Raw genomic sequence first — 8,611 nt, 5'->3', positions numbered from 1 at the left:
CCCCAGTCTAAAATATAGCTATTCAAAAACGACACTGCATCACCCAGACAGCCCCATACACACACACACACACACACACACACACACACACACACACACACACACACACACACACACACTCAGCGGCTATTGATACAAATAAAAGTTGTATTATTATTATTATTATTATTATTGAGAGAGAGAGGAGGGAGTGAAAAAGGCAAGTGTGCATCAAAGGCATCAGGCACGTAACCATGCTGTATAAACATGACACAGTGACCGAACAAACGCGGGAATTGATGGAACACATTCATTTTCATATTCCCACATTTGATTGGAAACACCTATCCAGTCCATTCAACGTAAACACCGGGGATGCAGAGTTATTAAGCCAGAAAATGCGTCTCTCTCTCCCGCTGCGCGCATCCTTGTCTGGAAGTATTAAATTCATTGCATGAAAACGAAACCGTGCGTTATTTCCCGAACTTTCCAACCCTGCTTAGCTTCCGAAGTCGGACGAGAGAATAATGTCACCGATCATCCATATAGAACAACCACCTCCGTACGCTGCCGGCGAGCGAGACTGCCCTGCCCGATCATACCCTTTTTCGGGAGCGGGGAACATAGGATAGGAGGACCCTTTTACATGTCATTGATTTGCCTTCCAATTGTACAGTCAGACAGCAGGACCTTTTGTTACGTCTGTGTTTACGACGTCTCCATTATTGAACACAACACCTTTGCTATCTCTTTTGCAGCTTGTGGGCCTAGCATGTTATTAACTATTGCTGTGCATGCTGGCAATATTACGGACTCGGCTATAGTGTGTGGCTTCTTCGCCTTAGCAATAATTTCGGCTACGAGGTAGCCTCCAACGCTTTATCAGAAACTTTGGCGCACTTCATCATTACCTGTTCTGGACGGCTATGGTGACTTTTCATCCGAACAAAATATTCAGCATCCTTGCTAGCTTGTGATGGATGATCTGTTGTCAGTTTGTCATGTTCCATGATTCTGCTTGTTTGCTTGTTCATTGCTCTCGAAAATATCTTTGCGCGGTAAATGAAAAAACAACGCAGGCTAATTGCAGACACACTGACCTTACGCTGAACCCGGTATTGACATTGTGACATGGGAAAGGGGCGCGCGAGACAGATTTTGATGATGTATTGCATTTATTTATTTATAGATTTATTCATTCATTCATATGAACGTCAGAATATAGAATTATTTGACGGCACCCCTGAAGAAGCCAGGCGGCGCCCCAGTGTGCCGCGGCACCCCGGTTGAGAAACGCTGCTCTAGCGTGCACGTAGATCCACAGTAATTGTTGGAATTGGAATGTAATGTAATGTATTACTGGCTTGTAGTGTGTTAGTAGACACACACACACACACACGTCATCATATTTGGACAATGAACTTGAGCTCTCGGACAAGTAAAACATAGGTTCACTTGTCCGAAGGAGCTTAATGTCAAGCCCTGCACTGGTTACTAGAAATAGAATAGGAATTTGACTTTGAAAGACTTAAATGGTAAATCTCTTTTTTAAAATCCCCTCAAAAGGAGCAAGCCCGTGGCTGCCACGGCAACAACAAACTCATTTGAGAAGTGATCTTCTTTGTCACTTCTTCGCCATTTCCAGTGTTGCCAATCTTTACCTTCTACTAGAAGAATGTCCACAATGCGTGATGTTAGAATTATAAGGTTCTGTCTCCATTTTTGTCAAAATTGAGTTTTTTTTTACATAATCTGACCCATTAGGTGTTTATTAATGCCTGTGTGGTGTTATTTTTAAAATGTTGAAATTTTTCAGCTAGTAATTCATAAAATACAAAGGTTCCATCTCACAAAACATAATGGAATGTAAAAACCCAAACATTTTTTTTAAACATTTTATTGGCATTTTGGCAGTCCTCACAAATAAATATTCACAAATATTGAATATCAAATATATAAATCACCATAGAAACACAGCCAACAACGGTCCCTCCTCCCCCCCACCCAAACCCTTGGTCTCCCAGTCACTGACCCAGCAATAGTGCATGTCATGTATGTCGTGACAATGACAACAAAAATATATGACAGTGAGCAACAATATTATCATTGCTCCTATATAGGTGCATTGTTGCAAAATACAGACAAGACAGACAGAAATAAAACAACTACACAGAGTAATACATTGATGATAAAAATAAAATAAAAATAAAAATAAAAATAAAATAAAATAATGAAAAGAAAGAAAAGAAAGAGAAAGAGAAAGGTAGATGCAGAAAGGAAAGAGATAGAAGCAAGGGAAAGTATTACTTTAGGGTCTTATAGGTCATTGTACTGCATAACAACCTGGCGAATGTAAAAACTTTGATGCTCAATATCTCTGAACTGCCCTAAACGGAGATAGAACCTTATAATTCTAAGCTCACGAATGGTGACATGTACACAACAGGACATAACAACAACAACTAGTATCCGTGGGGGAGGTTATTGTCCCATTAATAGTAGAAAACTAGTTTTGCACTTTGTTATGCAGTACATTGTCCATAAACAATAACAGAGAATGTTCTTTCTCTTTTTGTTTTGTTTTTTTTAACAAACTAACAAACAAAACACAAAAACACAAACAAAAAGCAAAGAAAAACAAAACAAAACAAAAACAAAAAAACAGGGGGGGAGAAGGCCATGTCACATATCAGAAATAAACAAAAAAGAAAATGACACAACAAATGCCATAATATATGGGGGGATCACCCCCATCGGAGACAGCATGTCTTACAGTCCTAAACACAGCGGCAGCAGTAAATCTCTTTTTTTAAATCCCCTCAAAGGAGCAAGCCTGTGGCTGCCACGGCAACAACAAACTCATTTGAGGAAGTGATCTTCTTTGTCACTTCTTCGCCATTTAATTATAAGGTTCTGTCTCAATTTTTTGTCAAAATTGAGTTTTTTACATAATCTGACCCATTAGGTGTTTATTAATGCCTGTGTGGTGTTATTTTAAAAATGTTGACATTTTTCAGCTAGTAATTTATCAAATACAAAGGTTCCATCTCACAAAACATAATGGAATGTAAAAACTTTGATGCTCAATATCTCTGAACTGCCCTAAACGGAGATAGAACCTTATAATTCTAAGCTCACGAATGGTCAGGAATAACTCCTAAAAGAATCCCTCATCAGTGTGTCTGTGTCAGCTTCCTGTGGTTGGTGGCAGCATCGGCGCCAGTGAGACATACTAAATCATTTCATAGCCAGCCTGGTGACACGGTCAAGTAACAACTGCTGTAGAGAGGTAAACAATGTAAACAAGTTTATTGGCCTGACCATAGTCCCCCCAAAAAGCAAGCCAGGAAAAAAAACTTCCCTGAGCACAGCGGCAAGGAAAAACTCCCTGGTTGGAAGTAACCTTGAGAGGAACCAGGCTTAGTGGGGGGGGAGCCCATCCTCCTCGGACTGGTCGGGTGAAACTGTACTTTTAGTCCGGGAGCCATGGGGATGAACCTTGTTTAGTCTGGTAAAGTTTTTTCCTCTGCTGTTTCTTGTTGCTTGGGGGTACCTCTTCAAAACACAGGAGGGTGCCCTGTGATATCTCTGGAGCATGTTCAGATATTAACCCCTTCATGCCCGACATGCCAAAATCCCGGGAAAAATAGGTATTTATGAGATTTCATGCAAAATACTAAAATCAAATGCATCACTTTGCTATCTTCAATGTTTACTCATGAAGGAGGTCATGTACATTGTATTTTTGTGTTACTATTCATTAATTTAGAAGGCTATTTTTATTTTTTTTATAAAATTGCTGTGTTCAGAGACAAGTCTGGGAGATATGGAATGTTTGATTCTCATTGTCGAAATGAGTATGGGCTACCTGCCACTGGAAATGGAAAAGCTGTTATGATCACTTTCACAAAGTTGAGTGATATGGTGGCAAGGATTGATAAGTTGTATGAATTGCTACTTACAGACAGCATAGGCCTTATTGATCGACTTGCGTATGACTTCATGCCAGTGGCATTTCAACATGCAAGACATCTGTCAGACGCTTTGCCATCCCTACCAGTGCAATCTGACAACCCACATCAGGAAAATGTGGAGAAGAAGGTGACACAGAAGACCAAAGATGTAGCACACACTGCATTCCCAGCCAGCAAGCATTCTCTGCAGTCACTCAATGCACTATCCACACAGGGCATGTCAAAGGACAGTAAGGCGTTTTCCAAATTAAATGCACAACAGCAACAGAGAGAGAAGAACAGGCGAAGAAATGAAAGAAGGTGTGGTGTCAAGATTACAAAGATGTCTGCCCCCCATGACATCCAAATTAAGAAGAAAGCATACATCACCAGCAGATACAGAACAGATGCAGATTTCAAAGAAAAGCAGAAGTATTACATCACGATATGCATCTGACCAGGGATTCAGACAGAAGCAAAAACAAAATTTGCGCCACAGGTATTGTAACTGTCATAGTAAAGAATCAATTTTCTTATTTTCTTAAATGTAAAAAGATAACATATAGAAATGTATATGTTATTATATGTAAGGAAATTGTTATTGTTGTACAATTATTGTTTTATTTTGTTTATCTACTTTGTAACTTTGTAATTGTGAGGTGTTGAGGACACCTCACTGTTCATGTACTGTGGTCACGCGATAAAACTAGATGCGCATAGATTAACAGAAGCTGAATGTGAAAGGTTTTCCGTCACTGTCTGAAGATAAGTTTGAAGTTTAAGACTGTATACAACTATTCTAGCTACTCCTGAGGTTCTGAATAGAAGGCGCACACGGTATGTCGTTGTTTTGTTTGTTACTGTTTGACTGTGCATTTTGATTTGCCATTTTCTCAAGTAATTTCTCACGTGTATGTGATGTCGGAATGTATTGCTAGCTAAAGAGGTGGTTAATATGTTGAGTGGGTAGCCTACTCGACGTAGCCTCATTTTGGTTTCATTGTGTAATCAATACTTTATTTCACATTGCAGTTTTTCACGGTGTCTGCACACAAAAAATAAGGAATCGTGGGTTGCTTGTCTAACAGAAGAACAGCTTTGGGAGCAGTTATAGGTATCATAATGATCCTGTTTTCAGACGTAAGCATAAACAAACTTTGCGCCACAGGTATCATAATGATCCTGCTTTCAGAAAATGTAACTTACAACGTTCCACCAGTTACATGAAAAGAATGTGTCAAAGTGAAGCATATTTTCGGATGGCCCATAAAATGCGTTGTGCCTTCAAAGTGAGAAGCAAATACAGACACAGGACTAATGTCACGCACAAAAACATCCAACCGGTGGACAACGGCGTAATGCAGATGGCTATATCGACTTTCCATGAAAGCATTAAAGCTGGGCCAACGTTTGTGTGCACAATGTGCCATCGCACTCTTTTCCCCAACCAGGTCAAGCATTGCAATCGCAGCAATTACAAGAAGAATCCACATGTTGTTGCTGGCTGTTTGACAGGGCAATATGTCCATGTGTGTGACGATCAATGTCAAGGTCCTAAACAATGCACTGTACCTGATGAAAGGACATAGGAGTGGATTTGTCCCACCTGTGATTCCCATTTAAAGGCAGGAAACAAATCACCCATCGCTGTGGCTAACAACTTGGAGCTGGTGCCTATTCCCCCAGAGCTCCGCGATGTGAACGTGCTGGAAAGACAACTTTTAGCCAAAATACTGCCATTTGCCAAGATCATCACACTTCCTAAAGGTCGACAAGCAGCTATACATGGCGCTGTGGTGTGTGTGCCATCCGAGGTGGAAACCAGGGTAAATACTTTACCAAGACCATGCAGCTCATCCCAGTTATACAGGGTGAAGCTGAAAAGACGTCTGATTTACAAGGGCCACCAGCAGTTGAACACTGTAAACATGAGAGATGTAGTAGCGGGTCTGTCAAAACTCATTGACACACACCCCATCTCCATCCCCACCGCCAGGCTGCCCCTGTGTTAGTTGCGTGCGTAATTGAACAATTACGACTACATACAAGTATGTGTGAGTCGAGCGGTAACACAGCATCCTACTGTCGTTCAGCTGTTAAGGTTTTTAAGTTCGTAAAAGTGGGTGCTTCAGACGTAAGCATAAACAAACTTTGCGCCACAGGTATCATAATGATCCTGCTTTCAGAAAATGTAACTTACAACATTCCACCAGTTACATGAAAAGAATGTGTCAAAGTGAAGCATATTTCCGGATGGCCCATAAAATGCGTTGTGCCTTCAAAGTGAGAAGCAAATACAGACACAGGACTAATGTCACGCACAAAAACATCCAACCGGTGGACAACGGCGTAATGCAGATGGCTATATCGACTTTCCATGAAAGAAAAGTCGATATAGCCGAACTGTCTCCAAAGCCCATCCAGAGCATGACTGCCCTCAGCTCGTAACACACCCAGCCCCATTGACCCAGACTCCATCCAGGTCCCTGTGGGCTACGAGCCAGACCCGGCGGACCTGGCCCTGTCCAGCGTGCCAGGCCAGGAGATGTTTGACCCCCGCAAACGCAAGTTCTCCTACGAGGAGCTAAAGCCTCAGCCCATGATCAAAAAGGCACGCAAGATCTTCATCCCGGAGGGCCTCAAGGACGACAGGTACTGGGCCAGGCGCAGGAAGAACAATGTGGCAGCCATGAGGTCACGGGACGCCCGGTGACTGAAGGAGAACCAGATCGCCATCCGGGCCAGCTTCCTGGAGAAGGAGAACTCGGCGCTGTGCATGGAGGTGGCAGACTTGCGGAAGGAGCTGGGTCGCACCAAGAACATTGTGGCCAAATACGAGGCCCGGCAAGGGCCACTGTGATTCTCCCGACCCCCCCCCCCCCCTCCAACCTCCCCCCTCTGGAAGCACCCAGCCCCCCCCCCCTTATCTCAATCCCTCACCCAACAGTTTGAAGGACAATGTGTCCTTTTGGTGGCACCACCCCACAACACCCCCAGCCCCTCCTCTCCCCCATAAACTATCCGATATGATTCTGTCTCTTTAATTCTATCAATGGCTTAATTCTGTCATTGGTTTCTGTTCCTTCTCTTTTTTGCCCACTCTTCATTCATGTACATGTATACATGAAGTATGAGTATTTATGTATGTATAAACACACACACACACACACACACACACACACACACACCCTTCCCTCTTTCAACTGTTACCTTCAAATGGTAATGAGCCAACCTACCAGCCGAGTCCCCACCTTCTCCCCTCCTTCCATAATTCATTTTGGAAATGATGCCATAGTAGCAAATATTCAAACGAGAACTTTGAAGGCCGAAGTGGAGAAGGGTTCCATGTGAACAGCAGTTGAACATGGGTCAGTCGGTCCTAAGAGATGGGCGAACGCTGTTCGGAAGGGAGGGTCGATGGCCTCCGTCGCCCCCGGCCGATCGAAAGGGAGTCGGGTTCAGATCCCCGAATCCGGAGTGGCGGAGACGGACGCCGCGAGGCGTCCAGTGCGGTAACGCAACCGATCCCGGAGAAGCTGGCGGGAGCCCCAGGGAGAGTTCTCTTTTCTTTGTGAAGGGCAGGGCGCCCTGGAATAGGTTCGCCCTGAGAGAGGGGCCCAAGCCCTGGAAGGCGTCGCGGTTCCGGCGGCGTCTGGTGAGCTCTTGCTGGCCCTTGAAAATCCGGGGGAGATGGTGTAAATCTCACTCCCCCTCTCCTCCCTCCCCCCTCCCTCCCTCCCTCTCTCTCTCTCTCTCTCTCTCTCTCTCTCTCTCTCTCTCTCTCTGTCTCTCTCTCTCTCTCTCTGTCTCTCCCAGACCTCCATCCACAACCCTGGTCCTGTTTCCAACCGGAAAAGGAAGCGCCAGAGTGTCAGTACAAGAACAAGAACTTACCGAAGAGTCTAGAAGGGCGCCCTCTACTGGCCTCTGTGGAGATGGTGTAAATCTCGCGCCGGGCCTACCAGGACCCTCCTCCTACCAGGACCCTCCTCCCTCCTACCAGGACCCTCCTCCTACCAGGACCCTCCTCCCTCCTACCAGGACCCTCCTCCCTCCTACCAGGACCCTCCTCCTACCAGGACCCTCCTCCCTCCTACCAGGACCCTCCTCCTACAGCAGGTCTCCAAGGTGAGGGAGAACATCAGACACACACACAGACACACACACAGACTCTTCTCATGTCCTCACCTCCACACACACACAGACTCTTCTCATGTCCACACCTCCACACACACACAGACTCTTCTCATGTCCACACCTCCACACACACAGACTCTTCTCATGTCCTCACCTCCACACACACACAGACCCTTCTCATGTCCTCACCTCCACACACACACAGACTCTTCTCATGTCCACACCTCCACACACACACTCTTCTCATGTCCTCACCTCCACACACACACAGACTCTTCTCATGTCCACACCTCCACACACACACAGACTCTTCTCATGTCCACACCTCCACACACACAGACTCTTCTCATGTCCACACCTCCACACACACAGACTCTTCTCATGTCCTCACCTCCACACACACAGACTCTTCTCATGTCCTCACCTCCACACACACACAGACTCTTCTCATGTCCACACCTCCACACCTCTGGCATGTTAGAACAATGTAGGTAAGGGAAGTCGGCAAGTCAGATCCGTAACTTCGGGATAAGGATTGGCTC

The 8,611-nt window shown here is 44.7% G+C and overlaps 1 pseudogene across 1 annotated transcript; it reads left to right on the top strand.

Moving 5' to 3' along the window:
• Positions 1 to 6,197: 6,197 nt before the first annotated feature.
• LOC308156316 (hepatic leukemia factor-like) lies at positions 6,198 to 6,792 on the top strand (annotated as a pseudogene). Its single transcript has 2 exons — positions 6,198 to 6,215; positions 6,331 to 6,792. The product of its transcript is annotated as a hepatic leukemia factor-like (transcript).
• The last annotated feature ends 1,819 nt before the right edge of the window (positions 6,793 to 8,611 follow it).

The sequence above is a fragment of the Nansenia antarctica genome (assembly GCF_963989245.1).
Source record: "Nansenia antarctica genome assembly, chromosome: 4".
In the NCBI taxonomy this organism is placed as follows: Eukaryota; Metazoa; Chordata; class Actinopteri; order Argentiniformes; family Microstomatidae; genus Nansenia; species Nansenia antarctica.
The sequence above is the reverse complement of the archived record's forward strand: the minus strand, read 5'-3'. Positions and strand labels throughout refer to the sequence as shown.